The sequence below is a fragment of the Pungitius pungitius genome, chromosome 1 (assembly GCF_949316345.1).
Source record: "Pungitius pungitius chromosome 1, fPunPun2.1, whole genome shotgun sequence".
In the NCBI taxonomy this organism is placed as follows: Eukaryota; Metazoa; Chordata; class Actinopteri; order Perciformes; family Gasterosteidae; genus Pungitius; species Pungitius pungitius.
The window spans coordinates 16,885,244-16,900,670 of record NC_084900.1 but is presented as its reverse complement, the minus strand read 5'-3'; the positions used below and the strand labels follow the sequence as shown (position 1 = coordinate 16,900,670).

Here is a 15,427-nt window from a genome sequence, read left to right as displayed (position 1 = left end):
AGGGCAGTGCAAATTCATAAGGATCTTTACAGTTGCTAAAGTGAGACTTCGTTGGTGGGAATGTGATGGTCACTTTTGTTGCGTTTCCACCGAGCGGTACGGTACGGTAGGGGTCGGGTCGTACCCTTTTATTTGTGTCTCCACTGAGAAAAGTACCAAAAATCTGCACCGTACCGTACCACTTTTTGGGTGTTTACGGTGTGTTTTCTATAGAAATCTGGCACCCTATTGAACGATGTTAACCTGAAAGAACGTGCCGTTCATAGACACCAGAATGAACGAGTTCACAGTGACGTTCATCAGGCATTAATACAGTACGTTCAGTTCACGTTCGCCCAAAATATGAACGAGTTCATGAACTATCGTTCAATGAACGCATTCAGGCACAACACTGATGAGCAGTTCACACTAAGTCAAGAGGAGCTTTATCACTTAACCAGGATTTCTTTATTCTACTTTTGTGCAATACCCCCCTGGTGTGTCTCAGGGACGTCTCTACAGCGACAAAAGGGACAGGTGGAGGAGGAAGTTGCTCCACGCTCCTACAGGATCCAAAAGGAGAATGGAGTGTCTCTGAGGAGGAACTGCACAGATCTTCAACTACGAACGACTGAACAGGACAGTATAGTTCAAGACACGGTTCAGGAGGACACAACTGAATCTACTGAGCTATCAGGCAGTGGTCTGACAGCGAAGTCTGCCTCAACGGCTGAGGCAACACCTTTCAAATTGCTGAAATCGCCAGCTGCTGAAAGACAGGCTAGACCTAGGAGACATGTTCAGCCACTTATGAGGTTGATTGAGAGTTGCTAGACTATCTTTAGGTTGTTTTGTTTGGAAGAAAGAAAAAGCAACGTGTACTTGAACTCTTGTTCAAGTAAATAAAATTGTAGAAGTTGTTTACAAGTATAGTTTATATGTTACATAACGGTACCTAAAGATGGCTATGTTTTACAGGGGTAAATATTATTTCATTGTAAGGGGAAAGATGTGATGTTACTAGATGTTACTGTCACTAGGTAAAGAACTCCATCACCCAGCATTCCACAGTGGTGAAAGACCTGCGCAAAAGCCGGGGGTCGAGGGAGCACGGCATGTGCGGGTAGCATTACAGTATGGGGCGCCGTTTGTAAAATGTTGCACGTTCTAAAATCCTGCGCAGTTTTTGTACATTTAGCGTACAGCAGCTGCAGCGTTCACCCCTACAGTACATTGTCAAACACATGCTTCACATCTTCATTTAGCGTTATATGAATAAAAAAAGCAGGACAATATTCACATGTCACTTTTTCAATTTAGAGACAAAATCATGTAAATACATGCAACAACTTTTCCAAGTACAATGTTTGGCAGTAACACAAAGTTGTTAAATAATAAATGTTATATGAAAATGTTATTTGTAAACATCATGTGCCGCTGTCGGGGCAAAACAAACATGCACGTGTAGCCAAACCAGTAGGCACGTAACAACGGCGTTTGGCGAGGAATAATGCTTTCTGCGGTACAACCCTGCTTCGTTCAGTTTACTTTTAAGAGTCCTCAAGCTGATGTTTACACCGTGTAGACTTGACATCATGTCCACGGTTACAGCGTACGAGTGACCCTCGTTAAAAAATTGAACGCAATGATGCAGTATGTCTGGTGTTTCCGTCTGGTCCGCGTCCTTTAACAACTCCAAACACCGACCACACGTAACGCAAAACCGCATTATGTGTTTGCCACAAAACGGGCAAAACATCCCTCCAATGAACGTCGTTGTCGCCATGAACTCCACAACCAATGAAAACACCGCGCTCAACACTTCCGTCACTTCCGGTATTTGGTACATTCCCTTGCCGTGAAGAATCTGTCCTTTGTAAATTTGTTTCGGGATTGGTAAAAGTGTTTAGCTTTTTGTTTTCTAAAATGTAAATGTGTTTTATAAAATGTCAATGTGTTTTCTAAAATGTTAATTTGTTTTCCAAAATGTTAATTTGTCTCGAGCTTTGTAAAAGTGTTTCATTCTTTGTAATGTTGCTTTGCACTTCAGGGCCACCGTAGGTTTGGCTACGGGTGCGTGTTTGTTTTCCCCCGACAGCGGCAGATGTTGTCTGCCTCCGTCACTTGAGTCGTCACACATTTGCAAACATATTGTGCTGAAAATGTTCAAAAATGCATCCCATATCCTTTGCAGCGATTACGATTGTATAAACGAACACTACGTCACTGCTGCGTATAAAAAAATACATAAAAGAACATTTATTAAAAGTCCGCCACAACCGGGATTCGAACCGTGTCGCTTAAAATAATGTTGAGCCACAAAGCAGCTGCGCTACACACACAACCAACCGAGCTTATAGGATTTTAACTGATTTGTATAGTTGTAATAAAGTTGTATATCATCAGTGGCAAGCAAATGTTTTGTTTCAGGGTGAACATTATATGTTCTTTTATGTATTTCTTCATACGTTGCCACACTGATGGCATAAAGAAGAGTTAAAGCCCCGTTATTATTGGACATGACTACAATCCGAAGCCGAAGGTGTTTTGGGTGCTCGCTCCTTTTGATTGACGCACGCTCTTGATCTTGAATCTAGAATCGATTGCTCTACCTTAGTGTCCCGGATGTTGGTGTCTCAAGGTTGACATTTTTTGGGTTGAATATTGTAACCGTCATTTCTTTTGCGGCTGAATATTGTAACCATGTCTTTTGTTTCGGCTAAATATTTTTGTTTTTTTAGGTTGAATTTTTTTTTCAGTGTTTTAATGTTGAAAAACATTCAGGTACATAATTTCAATGCATAAATATTCAGTGCTAGAAATTCAATCACCTTTTTATTTCAAACCCCGATGGCACAGATTTACTTCCATATTTTACTTAGTATAAGTGAATTGCTTTCTCAACACGTTGTTGCAAATGAGGAACTACAGAGTTGGTGGAAATTCACATCTCCATTTATTCCATTTCGTCTTATGCAATGAGGTGGATTGTGAAAGAGACTTAACCGTCTTCTCTTTTGATGTGTTTTAATCGTTTTACTGCCGATTTCTATCCTTCTCTAAATGTATAATTGAATGAGTTTTTATTTTTCTATTGCAAAATACAAGTAAGAGAAACAACCCAAAAGAAAATGAATACAAAATGTTATTTTGACTCAAATTTACAGGCTACAGTTCAGTTGTGATGAAAGAGGCTTCCCAGAATGCATCACATCAGCAGAAGCAGAAGTTCCTCACATCTGATATTCATCTGTTGTCTCTGCATTTCCACATTTCAATCTGTCTCTTGACTCAAAGCAGAAGAGTTTCTCACAAGCAGAGAGTCAGAGTGTCACAGTGGACGTGAGGATGGGACACACTTTGTTTGCTGTGTTGGGGCTTTTCTGTAAGTACTATCTCTCTTTAAATCATAGTTTTCATCAATACAACTTTCTATAGGCCAGAAGTTAATAGTTCCCTCTCAGGGAACTCGAGCTGCGTGGAAACGCAGTGGGAACGCCTCTGCATGACCGCGTCATGAAGCACGTGTGAAATCTAACCAATGGCGAGCTGGTACGTCATAGGCAGGCGACGCCAGGACCAGGACGCTATAAAGGGCACCGAAAGGCAGGACCATTCATCTCTGGGCCTTCATCTAGTGCGTGTGAAGTTTTGACAAGTAGTAATGGCTGAGTGGGTTTGTCCAGTGTGCCCCCCCTTGCACCAGTTTCAATACGGGCAGGGACTCGCACACCTTGTGTGTCGTCTGCTTGGGCGTGGAGCACGCTCAGCTGCGAGCGCCTGTCTTGGCGCTCCCGTCTCTCTCGTCCGCTCCCCGCGGCTCCGGTCCGGCTCGTGCTGAGGCAGAGCGCCAGATGTCTTCGTGGGGATTGCAGGTGGATCTCGCGGAGGATTCCGGGGCGGCCGAGGCACTTTCCCGGCCCTTTACCGCGGGACCCAGGCTCTCGTACCTGGCGTCGGAGGCACGCGCAGCGGCTTCCTCCACCCCGGATGAGACACCGCTCTCCTTGATCCTCCAGCTCCGAGGAGCTGGACGTGGTGTGCGTGGAGGCAGCGGAGGCTGAGGACGTCGAGACGCCTCATTCCCCCGCCGCCGCCCAAGAACTGCTGGAGGTCTGAGCCGCTGATAAGCTACATATCAGCTGGCCGGCGTATAGGCAGCAGCCTACTAGGACTGGTAAGCTGCATGAACGGTTTGTGCCTTCCCGTGGAGTTCCACTCTCAAACAGATCGCGGCACAGATCAAGTCCGAGGACTGGTTTATCACGATAGATCTTCAGGACGCTTACTTTCATATTCCCATCCTCCCACGACACAGGAAGTTCCTGAGGTTTGTTTTTGGGGACAAAGCTAACCAATACCGGGTTCTTTGGCCTAGCCATCTCACCCCATACGTTTACCAAGTGTGTGGATGAAGCTCTCGCACCATTGCGTCTCCAGGGCATCCGCATTTTGAACTACATAGACGACTGGTTGATTTTAGCGCCACCCGAGCGGCTGGCGGCCCAACATCGAGATGTTGTGCTTGCCCACATCAACCGTCTGGGGCTGAGACTCAACGCCAGGAAAAGTGTGCTGTCCCCAGTGCAGAGGACCACCGGGCTCTGGCCATATGATGGTCCCTCGGGAAACTCCGCTCATTGTGAGTGGTTTATATCCCAGGGTACCTAAACCAGGGGGCAGACGCCCTGTCGAGACAGGGGCCGAGGCCCGGGGACTGGAGACTCCACCCCGAGGTGGTGGAGCTCCTGTGGAGAGGCTGTCTTACCGAGGTAGACCTGTTTGCCTTCAGAGAGACCCCTCACTGTGCAGTGCAGGTGCAGGCGTGGCCAAGGTCATGTCTGTACGCCTTTTCCCCGGTTGCTCCGCTCCCAGGGGTCTGGAGTAGGTCCGTCAGGGCGGCGTCAGTCTACTGTTGGTAGCCCCGTTTTGGCCGGCTCGAGTATGGTTCGCGGACCTTATGTCGCTCCTCGCAGGTCCTCCTTTGGAGATTCCCATCAGGGCGGACCTGCTGTCTCAGGCGTCGGGGTCCATCGTTCACCCCAGCCCGGAACTATGGAAACTATGGGCGTGGCCCTAGAGGGGACCCGCCTCTTAGAATCCGGTCTCTCGACCGATGTCGTGGAGACCATCCTCCACTCCAGAGCCCCCGCTACAAGGAAGGCGTATGCCGGTAGGTTGAGGCTTTTTTCCACTTGGTGTGGGGAACGACAGCTGGACCCAGTTAACTGCCCAGTTGGTTCAGTACTGGAGTTCCTGCAGGAACGTTTCTCCACATGTTTATCCCCGTCCACTATCAAGGTATACGTGGCGGCCCTGTCGGCAACTCATGCCCCACTAGAGGGGCGTTCTCTGGGGAGACACCCACTGGTATCCCGCTTCCTTCGTGGCACCCTGAGGCTGAGCCCAGCAGCCAGCACTAGAGTTCCGTCCTGGGACCTGGCCATCATATTAGAGGGTCTCTCCAGTCCCCCCTTCGAGCCTATTGCAGAGGTCGCAGTGAAGTATGTGGCTCTTAAGACCCTCTTCCTGCTTGCTATTTCTTCCCTCAAAAGAATTGGAGATATGCAAGCCCTCTCGGTGGCCCCCTCGTGCTTGGAATTTGCACCCGGCATGGTGAAGGCGTTCTTACTACCTTCCCCCGGCTATATTCCTAAGGCCCCGTCCACTATGGTCGGGCCTATTGTGCTGCAGGCGTTCAGTCCTCCTCCATTTCTAACGTCGGACCAGGCGAAGCTCAACCTCCTCTGCCAGTTAGGGTCTTAGACTTCTACATCCGCAGGACCGCCCTGTGTAAGCTCTCCGAATAGTTGCGTCTCCGTAACCTTAGTTCCCTGAAATGGAACGAAACGCTGCGTGCCGTTGCCATACTCCCGGCTTGCCCGTGACACTTGATTCGGCCGTTCAGCGATGAATGGTCCTGCCTTTCGGGTCCCTTTATAGCGTCCTGGTCCTGGCGTCGCCCGCCTATGACGTACCAGCTCGCCATTGGTTAGATTTCACACGTGCTTCATGACGCGGTCACGCATAGGTGTTACCACAGCGTTTTCACGCAGCGTCTCGTTCCCTTCAGGGAACTAAGGTTACATTCGTAACCGGAGACGTTTCTGTCAGTTTGATGATGCATGATAATGTTTCTCACTTTATTTTAGTGCTGAATATTCTCATCTACTGTGGACACGCTCAAGGTTTTTATACAACTTTCTTTATTCTGATACATTCAACACCTTCGCTTTATTGTTCTCTTTTGTTAATTTATGATGAATACAAGAAAGAAGACAATATTCATTCTTTGCATGTTGTGTTTGTTTCTAAATGCTTTGCTGCATATTGAGCCAAACTGGTCCCCTTTATTTATTTATTTTACTGGAGAGGAAGTTACCTTCATATGTGACTCAAGGAAAGGAAACGACACTGACTGGAATTACTCATTCAGTAGGAATGATCATTTCTTTACCACCAACAGAGCAGTAAATAGATATGAATCGTCATCTTTAACTAGAGGAGATAGTGGTGAATATCAGTGTGTTGCTCATCACAAGATCCGTCCTGATGTTACAAGAGAAATTAAGTCTCTCTAACTGTATCAAGTAAGTGATCAAAGTTTTACCATCACGACGAGTTCATTAAAGGACTTATATATTAATGTTGTGTTATGTTATGTTGATTTAATAAACCTGGTTGATGGAGTGCTAATGTAATATATTGTGGAGAGAAAGTTCACACTGATGCTGTTTAATTAGCCAATCTTTGTTTTTAAATGGATCAATAATCAGATAATATTGATCATTTCAAAGAAAAAAAAGCTGGACAGAGTTAAGACAAACCATGCCATATTCTATTCCTATTGACAAATTATGAATAGGTTATTGATAACACAAATGGATCAAACGTGGGGGGGCTGGAGACGGGACGGGCAGAGACAGGCGTCGGGGGGCTGGAGACGGGGCCGGGGACGGACGTCGGGGGCTGGAGACGGGGACGGGCGGAGACGGGAGTCTTGGGGCCGGGACGGGCTGGGACTGGCGTCTTGGGGCCGAGTCGGGCTGGGACTGGCGTCTTGGGGCCGAATCTGGCTGGGACTGGCGTCTTGGGGCTGAGTCGGGCTGGGACTGGCGTCCTGGGGCCCACTCGGGCGGAGACAAGCGTCGTGGGCGGCGCTGCCGCAGCCCAGCGCGGAGGTCCAGAACGTGGGGGTTGTAGGTGGCCTGGAGGAGGGCGGCCAGCTCCAGCACCTGCTGGACTGGGGGCTGGACGCTGGCCTCCAACTGCGAGGCCCAAGCGGGGCCTGGAGAGTGGCGAGGGCGGTGCCCGGAACACTGCCCGGAGCCTGCTGGGCAGCCAGCTGCATGCCACATGGGTCCCCAAAAGCCAGACGAGTTCCCAAATACTTGGACATTGGGGTAAAACCAAGTCCTTAAGTGGTCGCATCATTCTGTCAGGATTCACTGCTGGTGCGGAGGAAGGCAGGACTCAAAAGCAGGATCTTCAAAGTTTCAAAAGGTACTCTTTATTCAACAATACAAATCAAAAGGACGTGCACCAACGACGACTAGACCTAGACAATGACGCGACAAGGGACAACAGGCACACAGGGCTTAAATACACTAGGGAGGTGCAGGTGATTGGACACAGGTGGAAACAATCAGGCAATCACAGCACAAGGCAGGAAGTGAAGCTAACCCAGGGACACGAAACTAAAAAATAAAACAGGAAGGAGAACCAAACCGTGACACCCTCGAATTGTTACATTATTGAAGATAAAGTACAGCCTCAAGTGCCTTATTGCTTTTATAACACGGTTACCAGCAAATAAATGCTTTTCAGCACAAAAAGGTTGTAGCCACCAAACGTTTTTATCACATTTAATGAGTCTAGAGGAAAAATAGTCCCCATACGTACATGTAAACCGGCGATCGCTACCGAGCTAAAAAGCTAAAATGTCAACTAACGGTCGCATCTAATCTGTTACTCTGAGTGCGCAGAGATATGGAACGCTTGGGTCAATGTGAACAGAAACTGTACATTAAGGCTGAATAATGCACCCCCCGTGACTCGCTCTCAACCAATCAGAACGCGGTATTTCATCTGCCCGTGTTTTAATGAAGCAATAAGGTACGAGAGGCTGTACTTTATCGTCCAATAATGTAACAGTTCGAGGGGGTATTTAGGCCCGACGCGCAGCCAGTGTTGCCAACTTAGCGACTTTGTCGCTATATTTAGCGACTTTTCAGACCCTTCCAGCGACACATTTTTCAAAAAGCGACAAATCTAGTGACTTTTCCTGACGTTATTGGCGACTTTTGGAGACTTTTGGTGACGTGAAAAGAACGTATCGTTCCAACGCTTCTTCTCAACGAGCAGCGAGTACTGTCGTGAACCTCACCCCCTTCCCAAAGCACTGACAAGCGGCCGAGTACTTGCGCAGCAATCCCTTCCAGCTGCAGTCGGAGCGGTAAACATCTCCTGCACTATGTCGAGACTGCAAATGAATCGCGCATGCGCGAATGTAAATGGAAAATGTTCTTTGTCTAATCATTAACCAAAAAATAAAAATGACGTTACAATACCGCTTTTACTCACCAAGCACAGCCTTTGTCACGCACTTACCTCGTTGACGCCGGTGTATGCTCTTCGGTTTAAGCTAAACATTTAGCTGGCTAGCTTGAAATGTCGCAGTCTAAACTGTACACACAAAAATACAGAAAAGAATGGGATTCGAACGCCAAGTTCAAAGGCTGGTTAAAGCCGTTTATTGGCAATGATACAGGGGCAGACGTATTGTAAGACGGATTTTTATGCTAAAATTGGTGATGTTAAAAAACACATGAAAACTTTAAAACATAATCAAAAGGCAAAGCCTTATAACAGTACCACCCAAAACAAGCTGCCATTTATGGTTAAAAATGTGACTGCAAACAAGGCTGAGGCTATACTGGCATTGGTAATCGCTGAACACTGTTCCATGCTACCACAATTCCTCTCATATACAGCGTAAAAGGGTATGCAAATTAGGTGATGACGTCATCTAGCGTAAGTAGATAGCTGCCTTACAGCACAACACCCCACCCCCCCTCTGGGTTGGTTAATGAGAAGAATCTGACATGTCAATCAATTAAAGTTAAATAAAAGTTAACATTCATTTAGAAGAGACAATGGTACGTGAGCATCTCGCGCAGGTTCACCAAGAGACCGTCAGAGAGTCTGTCTACTGTCAAACTGTGACCTCTTTTTATATTCTCCCACTCCCTCAGTCCCCCTGCAATTGTTCCAAAGAAAGTTTTAAAAAACCATAGCAACAATGATTCTACCTTATATGGTTGTACGGACTACTTCCCCTTTACCCTGAAACCTTGTTTGAATTGCTACACAAGATGTCTCTGTGGTTTCGTTTCGGGTGATGTGGAGGCCATTAGTTTGTCTTCTCACTTGTACCTTTTCATTCCTTAGCTCACATTTTGCCTCATACAGCGTTATTTTCTGCATCAATACTGCATTTGTTTTACTAGAAAAAGAATACAAAATGAAAACACAAATTGGGACATACATTTCATACCATCAAACGTTTTGTATCGCATTTCATCAGTCTTGGTTGCGAAAGCTCGCATTGCCTCAAAACAATTACTTTTATGGGGGGTTTCCGGCGATTGCCACCGAGCTAAAAGCTAAAATGTCAGCTAACCGTCCCCCAAAATGTAACCGGTTACTTAAGTGTGCAGTGATATGGAACGCTCGGGTCAATGTGAACAGAAACTGAACATCATCGTTCAATAATGCACCCCTCGTGACTCACTCTCAACCAATCAGAGTGCTGAATTTCATCTACCCGTCTTATAATATTTATTATCATTAAGACATCTTCTGTCTGCAACTTTATGCTAAATTATAATTATGTAGGAAACATAAATCCCTGATATATTGTATCATTGTTAATTTATTTAAACTGATTTAGTAAAGCAAAGAACTAAGTGTTTCACAAAGATGTGATCCTTTACCTCCCGCGTCCTCCTTGTATGAAGGAGAATCAGTGACTCTTCACGGTAGACATGGAGACCAGAGAAAGGAGAAGAATGCTGACTTCTACAAAGTCAAAACACTTATTGAGATGGACACAAACCATCAAAACACACATGAAATCACCATTTTTCTGATGTCTGATGGGAGCTCTTACAAGTGCAGATTTAGGGACAAAGAATCTGAAATGGAATATTTGAAATATAAGATTAGTTATTATGTTTAAAGACATTGTCCCCAAACGCCTGTTTAACACAGTTGAAGACAGATAAAAAGATGGAGGACATCAGCAGTGAAAGTAATCCACCAGGGACTCATCATAACACGTCTTTATTCTGTGAAACCTCTTTCCAACAGATGAACCTCGGCTTGTCCTCACAGTGTCTCCATCATGGCCGAGTCCTGGAGACTCAGTGACTCTGACCTGCATTGTTGGACCTCCGTCTCCAGGATGGAGGTTCTTCTGGTATAAAGCTGTTCCAGAGCAGCCATTCGTCTCCTATTACTACACAAATGAGCTTCTACCTGGTAGCGCCAATGGGACTGAACTGGGTTCCTACATTCTTCATGGACAGACACACACAGCAGGATATGTGTGCAGAGCTGGAAGAGGAGATCCTGTCATTTACACTCCATATAGTGATGTGAAGTTTGTCTGGTCTGGAGGTGAGTTTGTTCAGACTTTTATATTCTTGCACAAGGGAAAAAATGTCCTTTTTGTGTTGACATTGTTTGTCCTGTGTGTGTCTCCTAATGATGTGTCTTCAGGTGTGAATCCAGCAGCGTCTCTCACAGTGAGTCCTCACAGACTGCAGCACTTCAGCAGAGAGTCACTGTCACTGACCTGTGAGGGAACCTCTACTAAGTGGAGAGTGATGTGGGCTGATGAAAATGGCTTCGTGTTTCCCTGTTATATCAGAGGGAAAATGACTGGATCCACATGCAACACCGACGCTATAGCGAGTAGTGGAGTGTACTGGTGTGAGTCTGGAACAGAGTTCAGCAATGCAGCCAACATCACTATACACAGTGAGTTTATATTCATTTAAAGGTTAAAGTATTTATACATCTTATTACAGAGTGCTGACATTTTTGAGGTGACTTCATGATGTGTTTAACTCAATATTTATTTTAACAAAGGATTCAACACTCTTATTTTGTTGCAATATCATTTCTCTGTATTATCCAACATGTCTTTGTGGTTTACTTTCCTCTTTATGACCATAGACATCCACCATTGACTTTAAACCAGGACAAGCTGTAGAGTTATCTGCATCAGTTTGTCCCTTTTAGACCATTCTGTAGCCCACTGCCACTAAGTGGACATTTGTCTCCCACATATTGAGCATTAATTAAAGATGTAACTGTGAGCATGTACGTCACCAAAGGGCCGTCTCTTTCATCCATGAAATGCAGCTATTCACTCAGCTGCTGTATGAATGTGAATAACAAATGTAAACTATAAATGTCTTCTGGTCATTGGACATCAGCTTGTTTGACTTCCTGTCCTCTGGTCTCTTTACAGGTGGTGATGTCATCCTGGTGAGTCCTGTCCGTCCTGTGACTGAGGGACATTCGGTCACTCTTGGCTGCAAGTTGAGGACAGAAAACCTTCTTTATGATGTGGATTTCTATAAAAATGACAAACTCGTCCCAAATGCTGTCAGAGGGGAGCTGCTTATCTCTGCAGTTACTAAGTCAGATGAAGGCTTTTATAAATGTAGAGGAAGGAAATCACTTCAAGGTTTGGAGACTTTGACCTCAGCAGAGAGCTGGTTGTCAGTGAAATGTGAGTATGAGTTTAGTAACATGTGTTACAGTCTGAGTTAGAAAAGGCATCACTGAATTAGAAGTTATGTTAAAATAAACTATTTCTTTGAGTGAGACAATATACAAAACACATCAGTACCTATGTTTTTACCAGCTTTTATTTTGTACTATGTTTTTCTGGCTCTGTGACACTCTGTTGTTGACAAATCTGTTGATGAAGAGTGTGTTATGAATAAAATGTGTTATTATTATTACTTGTGTATCTCTTCATGGTTGTTGTGTACTTGTGTGTAGATCCTGAAGAAGCAGCACCAAGCTCTGTGTTTTTTGTGCTGTTGGTTGTTGGTCTGGTTTCTGGAGTTTTACTGATTATTCTCCTGCTGCTGTTTCTGTGTCGCTACAGAAAGTCAAAAGGTGAGATCTTTTCCTTCTGATATGAGACAGATTTCACTGAAATAAGTCAAAGTCACAGATATTATTACACACACTAATTAATGATCAATGTGAAACCTTTTTCTTTAGCTTCAAGCCTCAGCAGGTTGGTACAAGCCTCTCTTCTCTCACTCTGAACATGGCAGCAGGACTTTACATGTTCCTCATTCAATCCTTTGTATTTACTTCACGTTTTGGACCCACAAGGTCTCAGAGGACCAATCAGAGCCCAGCTACAGACCACATGATCAACCAGGGTGAAACTCAAGACGGACATTATGCTTCTCTTCTTCCTGGTCAGCTTTAATCCTGATTTATTTAATAATATTTTCTTAACTTTAATGCTAACATTTCTCGTTTTCTGTTTGAGAAGATTATATGATTCATACAAAGTGGTTCAAATAATTGATGTGACCTCGTCTTTATTCTCACTGCTCTGCAGGTGATTCTTGTCTCTATGAAACACTCGGAGGCTCTGAAGAACCTGAACATGGTGCAGTACATCCTGTGTGTTCATCACACAGCTGTTAAATACTACAATCACCAGAGGTGTGGACTCGAGTCATGTGACTTGGACTCGAGTCAGACTCGAGTCATGAATTTGATGACTTGAGACTCGACTCGACAAAACGTACAAAGACTTGCAACTCGACTTGGACTTGAACACCGATGACTCGTGACTTCACTTGGACTCGAGCCTTTTGACTCGAGAAGACTTGCTACTTCCCATTAAAACTCGGAGATAATATTTTCACACCACCGCGCCGCTCTGTTTATCTGCATCTGTCAAATAAATGTGCGCCACCTGTATGCAGAGAGCGCGCGCTGCCTGAACAACATCCAATCACTGCAGTCCATTTGACCGCATCAACGAGACAGCTCGTTCATGGTTACAAAAATCGGGATTTTTGAACCCGGATTCAGACTCCGATGGAAATCCTCGCCAACATTATGTCAACGTCCGTTTTAAAGTAGTGTAATGAGCTGAGTTAAAGTTATTAGTTAATCAGTTATGCAGATGTTGCATGTGTTCACATTTTGCTCCGTTACCAGCTGTAGTTACGCGAGACAACCCGAGTTTTGGGGGGCCGTGAATGCGGAAGTGTTCGTTCGGCGTGGTGACGGCCAACAGTGGCCGAAGTTGAGTTGTTTTATATAAATAAATGCAGCGGAGTTGCAAGCCAGTCATCGCCTCCTTATTTACGCTGCGGCATTGGGGTGAGCGTTACAGTACTATAACACAGTCACAGTCGATCCACCATTACCCTTCCCTTCGTAGTCTAGGTCTGTGAGGCAGCGCACCATCACCCAGGGTTCCCCGTCCCCACTATAATAAAAGGACTCGAAATGACTCGAAAATAAAATGGTACGACTTGTGACTCGACTTGAGACTTGTTGGCTTTGACTTGTGACTCGACTTGGGACTTGCTTCGTCTTTGACTCGACTTGACTCGGGACTCGAGGGCAATGACTTGAGACTTGCTTGTGACTTGCATAACAGTGACTTGTTCCCACCTCCGACAATCACATGATCAAGTGACTGGTTGAGCATCCTTTAAATTAAACACAAATTGTATTGATGATGTCACAGATTCTGTGTTTGAGCTCAAAGACATTGATAGCTAATGTGAACACTTCTATAAGGGAACAACCTGCAGTAGTTGAGATGCTTTTGGAGGCCAGCAGAGCTTTAATAAAGGAGAATAAAGTGTCTCTTCATGCATTCATCTGATCCTTCTAACAGGGACGAATGATGAACCAGAGGAGAGCGATTACCAAAATGTGAGGATGGAACCAGCTGCAGGTACTTCAAGTACAACAGACTATGTAGTACAATCTGAGTGTACTTGTGTATTACTACCAACAGTCAGCAAAGGTCAAACACAACACTTACACCTGTTACTCTTAAATAACCTTTAATCTCTTTTATCAGACGGATAAAAACATCTGCATGAACAGAACCAGGGGAACGGATGACGACATGAAAAACCACATCTTTGTCTTTTGAGTAAAAATTGAATGAACTTCTTCTTTCCTGATGAGACAGTATTTTGTAGTTACCTATGAAAACATAATTCAAATACATTATACGTCTTTAAAAGTTTTACTTGGTAAAGTGTTGATTATTACATTATTCAAATGTTGGTATTGAGTGTTGTTTTTTAAAGCTTTTGTCGAGAACTTTGAATGCAGGCTTGTTTGAAAAGTTTAAAAAAAAGTTTGACATCTTTGAGCGTGAGTACATTGGTGATATTATTCAATATGAAGTAATTTTATTTTATTTCTGATTTTAAAAAGTTCTACAGATTTATTACACATTTAATCCGTTGGACAACATATTTCTTCAACATTTAAGTTTAACTTTAAGAGTTTTAACAGGTGCTGTTTGTATTTTATCTTCAGCTGTTTGTGTTTAACACATTTTGTAATGTTTCATCTTGTCATGCATCAATAAACTTGCAGCTCTAAGCAGTGTTTCCTACAGTCATTTCTTTAAATAAATACAAATGAGAGATTACAGGGAACGTATGTCTACATGCTCCTCCTGCATTCATCTGGAATCAATTGAACTATTTTTAAAGAGGAATTTATTGAAAGTAGTCACTACAGTTAACTGGTGTCTTAAAGCTGAATTCTTTAACTTTCCACATATTGTCTTTTAAAAAGGTTCTCTCTATCTCTCTACACACACACACACACACACAACTCAGAACTATGTGCTGTAACAGGAGAACAAGGATTTAGGACCCAAAATGCGTGGGATTATTCTTGCCCCAGCAAAGCAATTTACGCCGCGACCTGCCTGCCTGTCGACACTAGGGGCAGGCAGGCAGGTCACGGTGTGAGTCCCGTGGCTCGACAGCGGAGGCAAGATGTGTACCAGAACCCTACCGACAGGGCGAGAGTCAGTCAATCAGTAAGGCACGCGGTCAGGCAGATCAATTCACAGATGGCAGTGGTGACTACCAGGAAAGAAGACACAACAGAATGACAACCCAAGTCTGCAGGGCCAGGGTTGAAATGCAGCCCTTGACGAGTCCTCATCTATGTCAGCTGTGTCCTGCTTGGGTGTGGCCATGGGCAGCGTCTGGAGGTGGGACGAAGAACACACAGACAACGAGCACATGGCCAAACAAAACAAACAGGGATGATAGACACACGAGGGAAGGGGACTTGGGGGGAAAACAGAGGGGAAAAGACAGACTGAGTTAGATCCTGACACGTGCTCCAC

The 15,427-nt window shown here is 44.8% G+C and overlaps 1 long non-coding RNA gene across 1 annotated transcript; it reads left to right on the top strand.

Annotated features, from left to right (window-relative positions):
• Positions 1-11,371: 11,371 nt before the first annotated feature.
• Positions 11,372-14,947, top strand: LOC134130214 (uncharacterized). The gene is made up of 7 exons (XR_009956608.1): positions 11,372-11,782; positions 12,058-12,177; positions 12,286-12,301; positions 12,403-12,491; positions 12,638-12,688; positions 13,940-13,999; positions 14,129-14,947. It is a non-coding gene; the product is annotated as an uncharacterized LOC134130214 (long non-coding RNA).
• Positions 14,948-15,427: the final 480 nt, after the last annotated feature.